The 17,170-nt window shown below is 48.6% G+C and overlaps 1 long non-coding RNA gene across 1 annotated transcript; it reads right to left on the bottom strand.

Moving 5' to 3' along the window:
- Positions 1 to 1,620: 1,620 nt before the first annotated feature.
- Positions 1,621 to 15,385, bottom strand: LOC102378404. The gene is made up of 5 exons (XR_325021.2): positions 15,366 to 15,385; positions 15,127 to 15,203; positions 6,244 to 6,370; positions 4,980 to 5,116; positions 1,621 to 1,799 (listed from the first exon to the last, which is right to left on the bottom strand). It is a non-coding gene; the product is annotated as an uncharacterized LOC102378404 (long non-coding RNA).
- Positions 15,386 to 17,170: the final 1,785 nt, after the last annotated feature.

The raw sequence follows: 17,170 nt of genomic DNA, 5'->3' as shown, positions 1-17,170 counted from the left end.
TTCCCTACAAAGCACGTGCACAGAATTAAACCATTCTAAACAGAGGACGTGAAGATAATGTGGTGTGAATGATGCATAACAGAGAAGCAGACATTGCATTGGAGGGAACTAAAAGCAGTCATCAGAGTAATAACAGTGAGTTACTGAACCTGTGTGGGAACACTGAAAGCTCACCAACTCACATGTCCTGGTGTTCGCTGATGGCTCTGCAGTACTAGAGCTCGCAGGAACAGTCAAACAGGATCAAGACAATAATCCACACGCAGTAATCCACACAATCCGGAGTCTTGTCTCTAGCACTAGCTGTCTCAGAGGAAGGTGCAAAAAAATATCATAGAAGACAATTATAAATTAATCTGCCCATGGGAAGTGTCTTCCCAGTCCCTGCCAGGTGAGAATTTTGCTTAAGCTTTTGAAGAACATGGTTTATTTCTATTCTATTTTACACCAACGTAAAATATATAGCTATACCCCAATCAAAAGAACAGCTCTTGCTCCTGACTTCCCACCAAGATATCCACCTGTTTCCAACCTCCCCTCTTCAGGGAAGGTCACTGAACAGGTGGTTGTCTCAACCCACATGTGCCAAACACATCTGGATGCTGTCAATCTTCTACTACGCAATGTTATCAGGCTACTGCACATTAAGCGTGCAGATGTGCCCAGTTTGTTCCAAATCCTAGTTCACCAGGGGACTCTCCGAAAAAGCAACTTTTTCAGGCCTGCTTGAAACTGTTCAGAAAGGGAGAAGCAGATGAGGGGGCTCACAGAGCAGTTGGAATAAGCCAGCACTGAAGACAAACTGGAGGCTACAAAACCTGCTGAAGTCTCTGGAAAGCTGTGGGTTGCAGAGAGATAGATCATCACGGAACAGGGGATCCACATTAGGATAAAAACTATTAGCACAGTCAGGATCATGATGGTGGCCTTCTGGTTGAGATGGATGGTTACTGAAGAATGGACTGTGACACTCTCCCTGCACCAGAGGGACTGGACAATTCTGGAATAGCACAGAACCAATAGCAGCACAAAGGGCAGAAAGGCAATGCCCCCAAAGAGAACAAAGTACAGGAAGGTTTGCTCTGGGGTCATGAGGAGCATACAGTAGCGAGCATCACCAATCTTAATGACCCCTTGGTGCATCCAGTTGGGGATGGAGACAGCAAAGCCCATAAGCCACATGCTCATGCAAAGCCAAAACCTCTGGACCTTATTTGTTGAGAAGGAGCAGGTTGGATGGACCACTGCTAGGTACCTCAGGATGGATGTGGCCACCATGCTGTAGAAGCTGCAAAACATGGTCCACATGGAGAAGCTCTGACTACTGATACAGATGGCCACCCCCAGTTGCCAGTCCTCATAGACAAAAGTGAGCAGCAGCACTGTGACATTGTACAAGAGGAAGACCAGGTCTGAAATGGTGATGTTAACCATGAGGGTGTTGGTCATGGTGGAGATAGAGCTGCTGCTGCTGGCTCGAAGACCCTCAATCAAGACCAGTAACATCAACAGGTTTCCCACAAAGCCAACTAACAAAATGAGGCCGCAGCAAGAGGCAAAGATGCATCTGAGCTGCATCTCAGTCAAGCCCAGGAAGTTGTATCCACTCCCATGTGTGGAGGTGAAGTTGGTTGTGGTGTTAGGAGCTAGAAAAACAACTGCTGTGGTTGATGATAAGTTCATTGTTCCAGCCTGAATGAAAGGAGGAGAACAGTCTCAAACGGTAATAAGTAGAAATTGTTATTTAGGTTGCACCTTCCATCTGATCCCGTGCAAACACTTCATAAGCACTGCAGCAGCTTTGGAAGGAAGAAAATGAATTTACCAATGGGGAAGCACAGGGAGGCAATGACTTACCAGAGCTATAGAGAGGCCATAACTCCTCCTCCCTCTGCTTTTTCTGCAAGGCAAAACTTACTCTCAGCCAGGAAGGGATGGCCTTATAAGCATTGTCCATGCACAAACCAAAGGGGTATCTCCGGAGTAACATTAGCTCTGCCAGAACCACTCACCAGAAGCTGATCTTCCACCTATCCGGCTTCCTCCATCCTCCTACAAAGCAGTGACTCAAGTTTATGGCTCAGTCTCAGGTACTGGGTACCAGATCATGCCTCCAAACCCTTGACTACTGCAGCAGCTCTATAGTCCCAGCAGAGCCAGCGTGGAAGGTGCTCCTGGGGTCTGGGTGGGAGATGTGCAGCACTGGGTGACCACAACTAAGAGAAGCACTTACTGTACACCCTTTGGGAGAAGAAAATAGTATAGCTGGGGCATACATGGGCTGGGATGATGAAGAAGGTAGAGCTGATGGTTGTTTCCCTTGTGATTTTTTGAGAGCACACTACTGAACAGCATCTTGGGGGTCCTAGTGAATGCCATTCCTACTCCTCTAGTGGGTGGCAAGTCAGGTAGAGGTCAAGGAGCCTGTTATAGACCTGCCAAAGGGCATCTACACTGCATCTGGGGTGCTCTTGGTATGGGATGCTCTCAGGCCCACCCCGTGCACCTGCTCCCTCACACACCCTGACCTTGGAAATGCAGAGTGAAGCCATACTGGAGATGCCCCTGTAGCAGCTTCACCACCATGTTTCTGGGTTTGGTGCCTGCAAATGGAGTCAGTGCATGGAAAGCACTTGAGGGTGCCCCTTCCTGAGGACATGGAGGATGCAGACATGCCCTATCAGAGCCCAGCTGTTTTAGCTCAAGCAGTGGAGATCTGTGCATAAGGATACAGAAGTCCCAGGTCTGATTCCCTGCTGTCAATGACTTGCCTGTCCCATGGCCCAGTGTAATAGCCTGCTCCTCAGCTGGAAGGAACAGATTTGCTACTATACGTTGCCAAATTTTGGACAAACCAGTTAAAAAAAGGCCTCTTTACTAGATCACCAAAGTGCTCTTTCTTCTCCTGGAGAATCCCAAACCCTCAGCAAGCCGATTCTGTTTCATGCATAGAGACCAGCCATATGCTATTGGCTCATGTGACTTGTCACTTCAACTTCAAGGAAAGCAGCTAAGCAAGAGGGAACAAGAGTAAAGTCTCCATAAGGGACAGCAATGTGGATCTCTACCTTGCTGCCATCTGGGCTGAATACAGAAGCTGTCTGCAGGGGAGTGTGGAAATTTAAAGGTGCAATGCAGAGAAAACAAAGACAGAATTAGGCTCGGGTATTTGACTTGTCAAATAAAGCTCAGCCAATTATCGGTCAAAAATTGTAAAAAAATTTGCCAATTCATCGAAATAATACACAGTAAAAGCACAAATTTGCCATTAAGAAATGTGTCAAAAAACAATAAAAATCATATTTCTATTCAGAAAACTACAAAAAATGTAGATTTTTGTAAAATTACTATATTCTTTAACCGATCAAAAAATATGCAGTCAATTGACTGGTCAGTTGACAGTATTTGACCAGTCAGTTGACCAGCTTGCCAACCCTAGTTAAGATTGTAAATGTAGATAGCAATGCGCACATCCCACTGAAACATCCCATTCTAACCCTCTTTTTCTAGTTTAATATACCCGTGTGGTCCTCTGAACCCGCCAAGGGTTCAGTACAGCTTACAGTTAAGGTGCTGGGTGTTGGACCGCCTGCTTCTAATCCAAGTTCAGTCACCCTGCCAAGTCCATGATATTGCAAGAGGTACTTCCCTCTTCCCTGCCTTAACTGCCCCATGTGTGAATAGGAAAAGATGAGCTTAACTTCTTCCCTGGAAACGGAGGTAGCAAGGCTACATTAATTAATGGTTGGGAAATGCTCCACTGCTAAGGGACGGAGACTACAGTTAGGTTGGTGAAATTAAAGCAAGGATGAATTTCATAGATGGTGCAAGGGCCAAGTCCCTATTGCAGCAGACTTTTTACCTTTCAGACCTTGGGAGAGTGCCCACATTTGCACTAGCTCAGCTCTTCTCATATATAGCAGGCTTCTGTTTTCTTGCCCAGATAGATTTCTTTTGGGAATCCCTGATCTCATTCTCTAGGATTTCCCTGAGCCTACCCTTTGCTCACATGGCCTCCTATTCCCTGTTCACCAAATGCCCTCCAACAGCATCTTTACTTTACCCCTTTTCTTACAGCACCTTCTGCACCAATCTCCAGCTGCCAGCACTTAACAAAGGGACAGCACCTTTGGTGACAATGACAACAATTCACAAAGAACAAGGCTGCAACCCACCACACTCATGGCCCACAGGCCACCTTCCTTCCTTTAGGTTGTAATGATATTTAGTCACTAGCAGCCAGGTCTAGATTTAAACCTTGATGAGCACCTACCTTGATGAGCACCTACTCTGGACTCATTCAAATGGCATTTGGATGTTTATCTTGCGGGGGTCATTTGACGCCAGCAGACTTCCTGCCTATGGCAGGGGGCTGGGCTTGATGATCTTGCGAGGTCCCTTCCAGCCCCTAATGTGTATGAATCCATGTATCTATGAGCAAGACTCTAGGTACGATTGGGAGCCAGGTGGCCCAGTTCAGGATGGACCCGGTACATTAGCTACTTAAGTTCTGGTCTTCCCATGTGGCTAGAAATCAGAACATCTGCCACAGACCCAGTATTTCCCCCAACTACCTGACTGCAGCCAGATCTCTGACATCTGTCTCTCAGGCATCCTGCTTGTATTTTATTATAAAACCTTAATACGGGTCTAGCTCTTTAAGTCTTGTTCCTGGGCATCTGGACATCAGCAGCAGGGACTGAAGAATGGCAGGAGAGAGTCAAAGCAGCAGTTCAGGGGACTTAACATCTGCTGTGCTAAATATGGGTGTCCTATGTGACACCAGTTTATCCTTTGATCAACCTGGCTTGAAAAGTCAAGGTAAAGGAAACTTGCAATAATACCTGTGCCAAACCCCAGACTGTCCTGCAAGGAAATGTCTCTTACAAGGGAAACAGCCTCTTTCTCACTCAAAAGACCGACTCTTTGATCATGGACCAAGACAATCTCACATTTTCTTCCAAAGGAAGAAGACTCACCTGGCCATAGGAGTCTAGTGTAGAAACAGGAGTTGGGGGGTGTAGCTAGTCTGCAGGGGCCTCTCACCTGGCTGGCTGGGAACGTCCCTTCCTTAGATGATACACTTATGGCTGCAGGTTATTTTATTCTTGAACGTCTGGGAAATACAGAGACAAGAGGGCAGAGTTTTCCTCCCCTAGTCACTGGGTGTGAGCAAAGCAGGCTAGGAAAAAGCCAGGTTTCTCTATACGTATGTCCCACAGCAATCTGCAGCCTGTGTACGTAGAAAGAGGAAGCTATTTTAATCCTAGATTTTCAAAAGACTTGTGAACCCAAGTCCTCTGTGACTGCTTGTGGTCATTAAAGATCTCTGTGATTTATTGCACAAGAGTTGGGCATGCTAACACAGTGCCTGGACAAGTTTGTATCTAGGTTCTGAAATTGCACCTTCCTAAATTTCCCTTTACTAAAAGGTGGCTTCATTTGAGCAGGGGATGATGTTCAGAGTGGGGCTAGAGAGAAGCTTTCCTGCAGAGGCTGGGACTCTTCCATCCAGAGAGGACAGTTAGAGGGCTCTCACCTGAAGTTAAAGCCATCCGCCCCTCTTTTTGACACTGCCCCAGACCCAGCACAGGGCAGGGTGCCCTGCCAGGAGGGTCGGAGGAGGTTCTGTGCAGACCCCGGGTGGGGAGCAGCAGTCCCCTGAGCTCAGAGGTCCCCCCACAGCCAGAGCTCTGCCAGGCAGAGCCTCCCAGTGCAGGGCGGAGGAGGGTGTCCCAAACCAGGGGCTGCGCCGGTCCCTTGCGCACCTTTGGACATCAGAAGCTCATTGGGGCGGTGAGCGGCCTCCTGGGCATAGTGTTGGGACCCTTCAACGAGGACAGCAGACCCTGGGATGCTGGTCTGGGTTTTGCCCAGCGCCAGCCCGGCTTGTGGCCCTTTGCCTTTTGAAGGCCCTGGAGGCAGCTCTGCAGCTTGACCTTGGTCTGAACCAGGCCCCGAGGAGGGTATTTGGGCAGGCAGCCTTCCCTGGGTGCCCACATATCCGCGCTCTACAGGACACGGCTGTTCAGCTCCCAGAGGGCAGCCTGAGGCCGCAGCTGCCCCCAAGCCCAGGTCTCCCCGAGAGCCTGGGGGCTGGGGCACGGTGCTGCAAAGTGTGGGCTGGGGGCCTCTGAGCCCCCCTTCTCTGCACCCCCTTGGCGGGGCTCGCACAGGAGATGGGATCCCACAGTGCTCATTTCACCAGCAGCCTAGACCCCTGGTGGGGTGTGACTGAGTTACCTGGTTGGGCTTTATGGAGTGGAGATTGATGTTGGGGTAACGCGTGGTAGGGTCGATGCTGTACTGGCTGATGTTCTTGTTGGTGTTGTCAGCAGACGTCTGGGACAGGTGCTGGTATATGCTTTCCCTGTACAGGGGAAACCACGTGGGTTAGACAGGGACAGAAAGGATTCATGAGATGGTCCAGGCAGATCCCATAGCCGTGACGGTGTCACCACAGGCAGGGGACACTTCCTGACAGTCCAGGGACTTGGGGTGTGGAATTAGTGCTGGTGAAAGGTACCACCAGACTGAAAGTCCAGGAAACCTGAGCCCCTCTTTGTCCACCACAACAGGACAGGCCTCCCCCACACTTGAGGAGGGACCTTCCTGGAGCCGTCAGAGGTGCTCCATCCTCAGGGGGCTCTTAGTCACTGGTGGCCTCAGCCACAGAAGAGGAGACTGGGAGAAGACTTAATAGCTGTCTTCAACTACCTGAAGGGGGGTTTGAAAGAGGATGGAGCTGGACTGTTCTCAGTGGAGGCAGATGACAGAATAAGGAGCAATGGTCTCAAGTTGCAAAAAGGGAGGTTTAGGTTAGATATTAGGAAGAAATTTCTCATGAGGAAGGTAGTAAAGCACCAGAACAGGTTACCCAGAGAGGTGGTGGAAGCTCTACACTTGGGGGGTGTCAAAACCCAGCTAGACAAAGCCTTGGCTGGGATGATCCAGTTGGGAATGGTGCTGCTTTGAGCAGGGGGTTGGACGAGATGTGACCTCCTGAGGTCCCTTCCAACCCGCATTTTCTATGAACACCTTCTCCAGGGATCTCCACCCAAGATGGCCACACTGCTTTGCAAAAACCAGAGGCCTAGGGCCAGATGTTCCAATACATTAGGTGCTTTCAGGGATTGACCTCACAACAAACCTCTGAAAAGGTTATTGCCCCAAGTGGTCAGATGGCAGAAGCAAAGCTTAGATTTCTGGAGTGTCTCAGGATGACTCTCTGATAAAGCCAGGACCCAAATGAAGTTTTTCTCATCTATCTGATTCACCATCTCTCTCTTTCTGCCACAGGAACAAGAGAGTTAATAGCCCAACCTGGGGGTGCGGTGGGACACAATGTCTTTCTGAAGTGAGCTGTGAGGGCAGCCATGGAGGGGTGGTGAGAGGGTAACTTAGCAGCACAGGGGCTGCAGCAACACGATGCTCAGCTACTGAAGTAGCTCTGCCAATAAAGGATTGTTGGGCCAGTTTCTGTGTGCACAGCTGGATTTAGAAGCTTATGGTGCAAGGCAGGGCTAACCCAGATGTGGTAAATTTCTCCAATCTGGAGAACTTTGCTAGAAGCTTGGCTAAGTAAAAGTAAGTATAAGTAAAAAGGTATTCTGAGTTGTAAGTCATTGGAGTCCATCCTGGAATATCCCACATAAAAGAGAGCCTTGATCTCATAAAGCATTTCGATATCTAACCTTTTTTGACAAAGGGACAGGCCAGATTCAAAGAGGTAATGCTGAGACCATTTTTTTTTAATCTTCATTCATCAGCTCTATCCAGCTTACAATGGCCTGTTTTCTTCTTACAGCCTTTCCCATGAAAGTCTGTGTAGTGAAACCTCCCAATCTGCTTCATTCCCTTGATGAAGGATGGATGCTGACACATAACAGAATAACCTCATTCTGGTACTGAACGCTTCACATTACTTTTAATCCCTGTAAATTAAAGCAAAGGCAGACAACTTAAGATGTAACATATACAGTACAGAACAAGGGAGCTCATGCACACAAGCTGGGGCAGTAACACCCAGAGAAAATGTCACTGCTTAATTTGACACAGTTATAATTAACTCCAAAAAGTACACAACAATTTAAAGCAATTAATAGATACGGTATCTATTTGCATACCACATACCACCCCTAAATACGACACACACACCTTGTTTTTGGAAAGGCAGGATGAAAGGGGGGAAAAAATTCTTTCAGTCTTACCTGCCACAGGCTCACCATGCCTGACTGCTGGCTGTATGAAGCAGGGGCAGACTGCACTCATCAGCATTACTTCCCCTTCCCTTGCTAGCCCACCAAAAAGTACTGCCAATTCACCATCAGCCATAAAGAATCATAGAAAATGAGGGTGGAAGGGACCTCAGGAGGTCACATCTAGTCCAACCCCCTGCTCAAATCAGGACCAGCCCCAACTAGATCATCCCAGCCAAGGCTTTGTCAAGACGGGCCTTAAAAACCTCCAAGGATGGAGATTGTACCACCTCCCTGGGTACCCTGTTCCAGTGCTTCACCACCCTCCTAGTGAGTAAGCTTTCCCTAGTATCCAACTTAAACCTTCCCCTGCTGCAACTTGAGACCATTTCTCCTTGTTCTGTCATCTGCCACCACTGAGAACAGTCCAGCTCCGTCCTCTTTGGAGCTCCCCTTCAGGGAGTTGTAGGCTGCTATCAAGGAGAGGGTTAAACCCCTAGTTTTTGGCTAAGCAGCAAGGGGAGGGGCAGTGACACTAATGAGTGGACTCTATGTGCCCAGGAGGGAGCAGGTCACAGTCCCCAGCATCCCCATACCTCCCTGGGAACCCATTTCCTTACATAAGAGATGTACTCCAATGTTAGATTGTTAGTTTTGGGGGGAAAGGGTGTGCGTGATATATGTGAGTAAGTATGGTATTTTTGAAACCATACAGATGTGGTCAGATTTTTTTACCATAATAATGGTTGTCCATACTGCTGTCAATCATATTGGGAATAACTAGTGCATTGTCTATTCCAGTGGTTGTTAACCAGGGGTACACGTACCCCTACGGATACTTAAAAAGGTCATACAGGGTACAGGAGGGCTCCCACTGCTGTGTGCACCCTGATGGAAGGGCCAGGGAGCATGTGCCCCCCTCCCGCCCCGAACTGTGTGCAGGGCAGAGGTGGCTGCCACTGTGCACTGGGCTTTGAGCGCCACTGCAGATGCCTTGGGAGCAGTGCGATGCCATGTGCCTGCTGCCACCAGGCTGTGCTGTGCCCTCTGCCCACCCAGAGGTGGGAGATATGTGGTGTCGCACCGCTCCCAGGGCAGCGGGGTGCAAAGCCCAGCATGCAGTGGCAGCCACCTCTGCCCCACGCACAGATCGGGGGGGGCATGTGCCCCCCAGTCGTCTGCCAGGGTGCACGCAGCGGCAGGAGCCCCCCTGCACCCCTGGACGAGCCGCCCAGGATCCGGTTGTCCCACAACCTGGCCCAGTTGGGGCCCCATTCACCCCAGCCCCTGCCCGTGCCTCACTTCCTCCCTCACAGTGGGGGCCTTGATCTGCCCCCCACCAGCTCTTTCCTCTCCCCCACAGACTTACGTGCTGGGGGGCTGGGGGGGGCTCATGTGCGCATGCTCTCAGCCCCCTAAATAATTTTAATATAAAGGGGTACATGAGCGGAAACTTTGAGACAGAAGGGTACACTTGTTAAAAAAAGGTTGAAAACTCCTGGTTTATTCAATGGGGTTTTCAAAAATGCTCATTGGTGGCCTTGCCCTGCTCCCACTAACTTCAGTCTGAGCAGAATTAAGCCAACCCTCGCAATTTCTGAAAATCTTACTTTAGGGTAAAGGCCTGGCCTCAGTGAAGTCCCCTGGAGTTTTGTGATGGAGGTCTACAGGGCCAGGCTTCTCTTGCAAGTCTCCCACAACTACTCTAGCACTGCTGATAGCAGTGATGGCCCAGAGCACTCTCCCGACCACCACCGTTCCTGCCAGTGGCCCAGCTAGGGGTGCTGTGCTTTTGTGCATCTTTACATTTGCCAGTCCTTGCAAGAACCAGAAATGGATGCCCCGCAGCAACACACACAAGCCCGGGCTTGTAGCTTTTCCAACCTGAACTCTCAAGACAGCTATTCCTATGAGATTTCTGCCTCCAAGGAGAGTCGGTAGAAGTTGGGAGCTGTGGTGCAGACAGCAATTTCAGCTCTGTAGGCATGGCTCCTGCCTGCATTAGCCCTGTAATGCCCCCTGAAAAGATTTTTCAATTGCAGCCGTGTTTGGTCTGAGAAACCAAAGAAAATGAGGGGGCTGACACAGCAGTTGGAATAGGCCAGCAGTATGGACAAACTGGAAACCACATAGACCACAGGGTTGTGCGGCAGGCTGTGATTCACCAGGAGGAAGGTCACCACCCAATATGGCATCCACATCACCACAAAGACCATCACAATGGTGATGATCTTGGCAGTGACCTGCCTGCTCTTGCAGTGACAGTTCTCAGCACGAATAACCCCTCCCCTTCGGCACCAGAGGAATCGGACAATCTCCCAGTAGCACAGCACCATCAGGAGCATGGCAGGGAGGAAAGCCACGCCAGCAAAGAGAGCAAAGTAGAGCACAGTCTGCAGCTCCGTCATGCACAATATGCAGTAGAGCCGGCTCTCAAGGCTAATGACCTGCTGGTGCATCCAGCTGGGAATGGAGACCACAAAGCCCAGGATCCAGGTTAAGCTGAGCAGCAGGAGTCTATGGCAGCAGGTGGAAGAGAAGGAGCACGTTGGGTGGACAACAGCCAGGTAACGCAAGACAGAAGTGGCCACCATCGTGTAGAAGCCAGAGCACATGGCCCAAGTAGACAGACTCTGGCTACTGATGCAGATAGCTGCCCCAAGCCTCCAGTCCTCAAAGAGGAAGGTGAGGAGCATTACTGGTACATCATAAAGAAGGAAGATCATGTCAAAGACAGAGATGTTGATCATGAGGGTGCTGGTGATAGCAGTGATATTACTTTTGCTGCCCTGGAAGCTGTCAGCAAGAACCAGGATCATAAGGAGGTTTCCGGTGAGACTCACCAGGACAACTAGGCCAAGGCAAAGGGCTAACAGATATCTGATAAACAAGCAGGAGACACCACTCAGCCCATAATGAATGCCATCTTCGGGAAGGGAGGTGATGGTGTGATTGCAGGCTAGGAGGGCACCGTGTCTCAGAGTGGGCTTCATCCTCACCTGCTTCTGAAGACTGGTGGCTTGTTAAGAAAGCAAACAATGAGTTATGAATGGGTCTAGAACATAATGTGTAATTCTGATTATGGTAAGCTTTCTCCCATCTACCCAGCACTCGGGACATCAACTATCTGTTGCACCCTTGGACCCCTCCCAGCCCAGAGACCCATTCTGATGTCCCATTTTGGGGACTTAAAAGACCCACAGGTTTCTGGCTAGAGGGTTTTGCCCCTCTGCTCAGGGTCGGACTGATCACCACATCTGGGATAAGGATGTAATTTTACCCCGCAGTCAGATCAGGTCAGCCTGTGAGGTTTTTGCCTTCCTCTGTGTTGAGGGCATGGTTTTCGTCCTTGGATCGCTTGTGCATATGTTAACAAACTACTTCCTGTCCTTGCTCTGGCAGGACACTGACGGTGCCCTGTTCCCCTTCTTTACCTGTGGCAAGTTGAAGGGTGCTTGTGATGTTTCAATTATAATTAGGGATCTCCATAAATCGTGCTGGAAGTGCCCCTGCAGCTGGCTCTTTAATGTTTTTCATTTTGCTACTTGCTCCCCAGCCCCACCACTTTATGCATCCAACAGCTGTATTCCTTTGGTAAGGATCGCATTGTATTAAGGTCTATTAGATTGTGTTTGACAACTGAAATATGAAGATGCTCTTAAGAAGTCATGAGACTAAATGGCTTGTATTCTTGTTCTTCACTGGGAGGGCCCCTGGCGGTAGAATGAGTTACCGAAGAAGAGTGCCCTGAATCCAAACGTACTTGTTTTCAAAAGCTGGCTAAATATCTTTGTCTGCTGCAGGCATCCCAACAGCTGTGAACACACAAATGAATGAAGCGGGCAAAGAAAACTTCCTGTTGCTGGAAGAGTCCAAGAGCAAAATCTTGCATTGACTAATGAAGCTCTAAACAAAATACTAGCTTAGATCATAGACTCTTAGAGAAGTAGGGCTGGAAGGGACCTCCAGGGTCCGACCCCCTGCCTGCGGCAGGATCGTCCCTATCCAAGCCATCCTTTGAAAATCCATAATCTAAACTCTTCATAAAACTACCATGAACTTTGACGCAACACAAGACATAACACGGTAACCTGTCACCAGTAAAACAGGGGGCCATGGCAGCCAATGCCCTGCTTCTATAAAAGTTGGGAGCTTCAGACATACTAACGCTGTTAGCTGCACACACACACATGCATGCACACACTTTGAAGTAGACAGTGTAATGCTGGTGCTACTCCCTGTAACTGCTTTTAATATGTGTATTCAGGCAGGGCCTATTATTCCAGCATCCTCAGAACCCGAGGTCCTGGTACTATGGGAGAGATATCCATTTCCACTCCATTAAAGTCTGGGTATAAGCAGAATTAATCTCATTACCTCTTTGCTACATAAGCATAGCAGCTCTCCATTGTACTTGGAAACTAAGCTGTTTAACTGAACATACTCAGTCCTTGAAACATTACATTGTAGAAAAGAAAGGTCTTTGCCTTAAAGCACTGTGGTAATCCACTAACCTCAGTGCTTCATCTAAGATCACCCCTTTCTTTGATTATTAGATAGCTCTTGCCTTTGCTATGCTAGGCAAGCTTTATATATACACATATTTGACTCTCTCTATCCTAAAAGAGGAAATTATTGACTGAATTATGCTTTTTGTTTCTTTTTCTATACGGCAGCAAAAAAGTGATGCCCAGAACTTTTCCCAACAAGGAGCTGAATAGCTTGCCATCAGGTTCTCAAGGAAAATCTGAGGGGCAAATGCAAAAAAACCCCTTCTTAAATCAAATCTGAAAGTAGGAATTGTGATTGTTAGGGAACATTTCCAAAAACCTGCCATTACCATTACCCATTCCACCATAACAGCCACCTTTCTCAGCATCCCATCTGCAAGGTTTCTGGGAATGTGTTTTGCTCTGCAAAGACACTAAAAAAGCCCAGGGAAGTTGTACAGCAAAGGCAACTTGAAGAAACAGAATTGAAAGTAAACTCTAAAGACAGAAAGAGATAGACCTGAGACAAGAAGAAGGAAGGAAGCTTTCTCATCTAATTCAGCTGTCCAGGTTATTACCTTCAAGGTAGTCTTGGCATTGGTCAAAGGGGCTGTGTCCAGCACAGATTCACAGACTGAACCTCTGTGATGTTGCGTTGTGAAGTCTCCTGCTTTATTCTTCTTGCGTGAACCAATAGAAAAGGATACGAGAAAGGGGAGGAGGGGACCAGGCCCGGGCCCCTCCTTTCACATCTCCTTGGCATTTTTTTATTACTGGGCCAGGAGCAAAATGTATATGCAGCGCGTTCACCATCAGCAACGCCCTGCAACAAAATCATTGCCTTTTCAAACTAGCCCTATTGAGGGAAACCATCAGGATTGCCCTCCAGAGCTGAGCCCATAGAGTTAAAGCATACAGGATGGCAGAGAAAGGCGATTTTAAATACTAATGAGTTAGCCACATACTGCATCAGATTGCATGACTGACTATCTAAAACTTACTGAAATGTGTCTTTGGGGAGCTGGACTTCTCTAGTGTGTACATAGCTACTTATTCCCAGCGCTGCAGTAGCCCCTTATAACCTCAGCCAACAATAAGGCCCCGTTGTGTTAGGCTCTGTGCATCCGTACAGTAGGGCCAACCTTTTTGCTACTCTGATCCCCTTCCCCTGCCTGATCTGCTGCTCTGCTTTCTGCTCCCCCTTTGGGGTTCCTTGACTATTTACTGCTCCCCGTGGGCTCTTTGCTAATCTGCCCCTGTTTTCTGCTTCCTGCCCTAGATTCCCAAACTATCTGCTTTTTGGTCCCTGCCCTGTGCTCCCTGCCTGATCCGCTGCCTTGCTTTCTGCTCCCTCCTCTATCTGTGGCTGTAGTGTCATCTCTTCCCCGATCAGCTGTGGGCCACACACAGAGGTGGCCACCCCTGCAATAAGGGACAGTCCCTGTCCTGCAAACCTTCCAGTTGACATAGTGAAGGCAGATAAAAGGGGGGGGGGGGGGGAAGGCTGGCCAGCCCTATGGTAGAGATGGGGAGCTTAGGCACCAAGCAATTAAGCCTCCTTCTCAAGGGTGCAAGAAATTGGGGCAGAGCCCACAGCTCCTAAGGTCACCGTAAAATTCTGCATGATCAGTCAGCAAATCAAAAACTCTGGGCTCAGGCCTGCTCCCATGAAGCCAATGGCATTTTTACCATTAGCAGCGGTGGGGCTTCACCAGAAAACAAGGGAGACCAAGGCTAGGACCTGGTAGCCCTGAAGCACCTTAAATAAGCCTGCAATCTGTAGCGCAGATCTGCGTGTAGGATGCCTGCAGCTGCCTTTTTCCTCCTCTGCTGCAGAGAGGTGGGCTTTAAAGCAATACATTTCGGGAAAGCCATGCTATGAATCCTCCTCTCCAAGGCCAAAAGACAGACTTCAAAGTCTAGCACAGCCATGTCTTTTTAAAAGGGCACTCCTAAGACCCAGATACAATTGTGTCCTAACGCCACAATGCAACTAAATACAAATGCCAGATGCAAGTACAAATATGGTAGACACCGTCAGTCCTTTAAAATGCATTATCCCACAATGAAATCTGGAATAGCCAAAGCCAAAGCCATAGCCATGGACCAGTGAGGTCCATAAGGGAACACAGTGTTACAGAGCCTTCTGCAATGGCTTTTTCATGCTGCATCTGTACAGCACCTAGCACCACAGGGGCCCTGATAATAAATTAAACCCACCTGGAGCTACTGTATTATACATGATGTAATAACTACTCAGTATGGATGGGAGAGTATGAATCTGAGAGCACAATGAAATTTAGGCTGTAACTCAGCAAAGTTCCCTTGCTCTGAAACCTGCATATCAAAGCGAACGCGAACACCACCTCGCAGAGCTTCTGCAAGGTCCAGTGATTACATTCAGAGACCTATTTGAGATGACGCATTTAGCTCTTCACCTGTGGTCCAGCTTCAGCCTCATCAGTCAGATCCTCATGCGACAGGAATACTCAGGACTTTGCAAGAGCAGCCCCCCCTGTGCAAAGATAACAGAAGAGTCATTGCTCTATTGAAACCACCGGATGAACCTCCCTGCAAGCACCATCAGGCCTGTGCGTCCGCGGTAGAAATAGAATCCTATTGGGGGAGGTCTTTAGGGAAGAGAGATCCATCTTCTACCCCAGTGAAAGCCTCCCACCTCCTCCGTGTTCCCCACTGGGACCTCATTAACCCAGACCAAAGGAAATGAGGTTATTACCACCTAGCTCTGAGAGCTCTCACATCATCAGCCTGACTCATTATCACAACTCTCTCCACCCCATGCCCAGAGCAGCGGCACCATTAGCATTCCCTGCAGAGGTGGCTGCTGAAGTCCTTCTAAGTGAACAAACACATGGAAACCAATCAATAGATGCTTAATGAAACAAGGAGATCAACACCTACCGTACTTGCTAATCCCCAGGTAAACTCTAACCAGTATAGAAACAGGCTAATAGCCAGTCCATCTGGCTGGGCTCCAGAAAAATAGTAAATAACATTTCTGTGCAACTATAGCATTGGAAAAGGGCACTCTGGCAGGCTGCACAGCTGAGGCCCAGAACCAGGGACTGCAAAACCTGGAAGCTGCTTCTGGCTCTGCCACAGACCTGGTGTGGGACCCGAGGCAGATTGCTTCACTGCTCTGCCGTTCTGTTCCCTCCTACACTGTGGCTGGTGTCTTTCTGTTGTACCCTCCTCAGGACCATCTCTTACGGTAGACTGCCTAACACAGATTTGGTGCCAATGCATTTTTGACTAGAGACCCCCAGCAGAAACTGTGCCAGTTTGGAGGTACCTTACACCAGAGGAGAACAAGAGATGCCCTTTTATCTTTCATAGTGTTTTTTTTTAATTTTGTTCTGTCCTCACCACCTGCGTTTCTGAGCCCCTTCCAGGAGTGCATCAAACAATGTGATTGACATCTGTCAGGTATCATTTGTTTGCTCATCTTCTCCTCATGCAAGGTGGTGTGTGCTATAGGATGCCTTGCTTTGGCAGATTTGGACTATGGTTTTAGCCACGACAGTCCAGTAAAATATACAAGCAACAAGGACTTTTTTTGGGAGGGGGTCATATCTTTTATTGGACCAGCTACATAGCTGGGAGAAGTGTCAGATGAGCTTTTGGGCACCACGCGCCCTTGCTCTGGGCATACAATAGCTTGTCCAAAGCAGTTGCAGTCTCCCTTGGGGCCTCTATGTACTACATGATAAATAAATGCTGGTTTTCTGATGGAGCATGATGGGTTTATGAGCAGAATTACACAGCGTGGTGACTTGGGACCAGACTTGAGGGACCCACAAGCTCCCGTGCGCTGCTATGTACCCATGTGTTCCTAAGGAATAGTAGTGTCAATCCTCTCTACTTAAGAGGAATCAGCTAACAAATGCCCTTGAGAGAAGAAAGGAGCAGAAATCAGGTACTATTGTCTGCACCTTCGCATTTACATGCAGTCATATTTATTAACATTTTGGTACAGCCCCCGGGCACAGTGGGGTTACAATCCATGAGGAGACTCCTGTGAAGTACTGAAATAGAGATAATTACTAATAAAGGTCTGGGTTTCTAATGAGCAGTGCCTCACCCTGTCTGGAGGAGGAGAGAAAGACCAAGCTGTATTGACATTATAATATGAATTGCACTAAAGTTTTACCCGCAGACAGGATCTCTTCTATCATTTTGGCTGACCTCCTGCGTAGCAGAGGCAGGAGACCCTACCCACGCTTCCTGCATCAAGGCCAACACTATGAGATAACCAGGCTGGACCCCGCATGCTGCACGATCTACAACCCTGTAAGAGCTTATGATCTAAAAGGATGTAGGAGTGGACAAGACAGATGAATGCAGCCCAGGTGCAGGGCTGGAGAAGAGAGTAACGAATATAATGGGACATGCTCCACTCTGAACCAGTCAGTACTACATCAGTTCTTTGATCACAGAGAGGAAGCGACAGGTGAAGGAAGA

This window comes from Alligator sinensis, unplaced genomic scaffold (genome assembly GCF_000455745.1).
Source record: "Alligator sinensis unplaced genomic scaffold, ASM45574v1 scaffold872_5, whole genome shotgun sequence".
NCBI lineage: Eukaryota > Metazoa > Chordata > Crocodylia > Alligatoridae > Alligator > Alligator sinensis.
The sequence above is the reverse complement of the archived record's forward strand: the minus strand, read 5'-3'. Positions and strand labels throughout refer to the sequence as shown.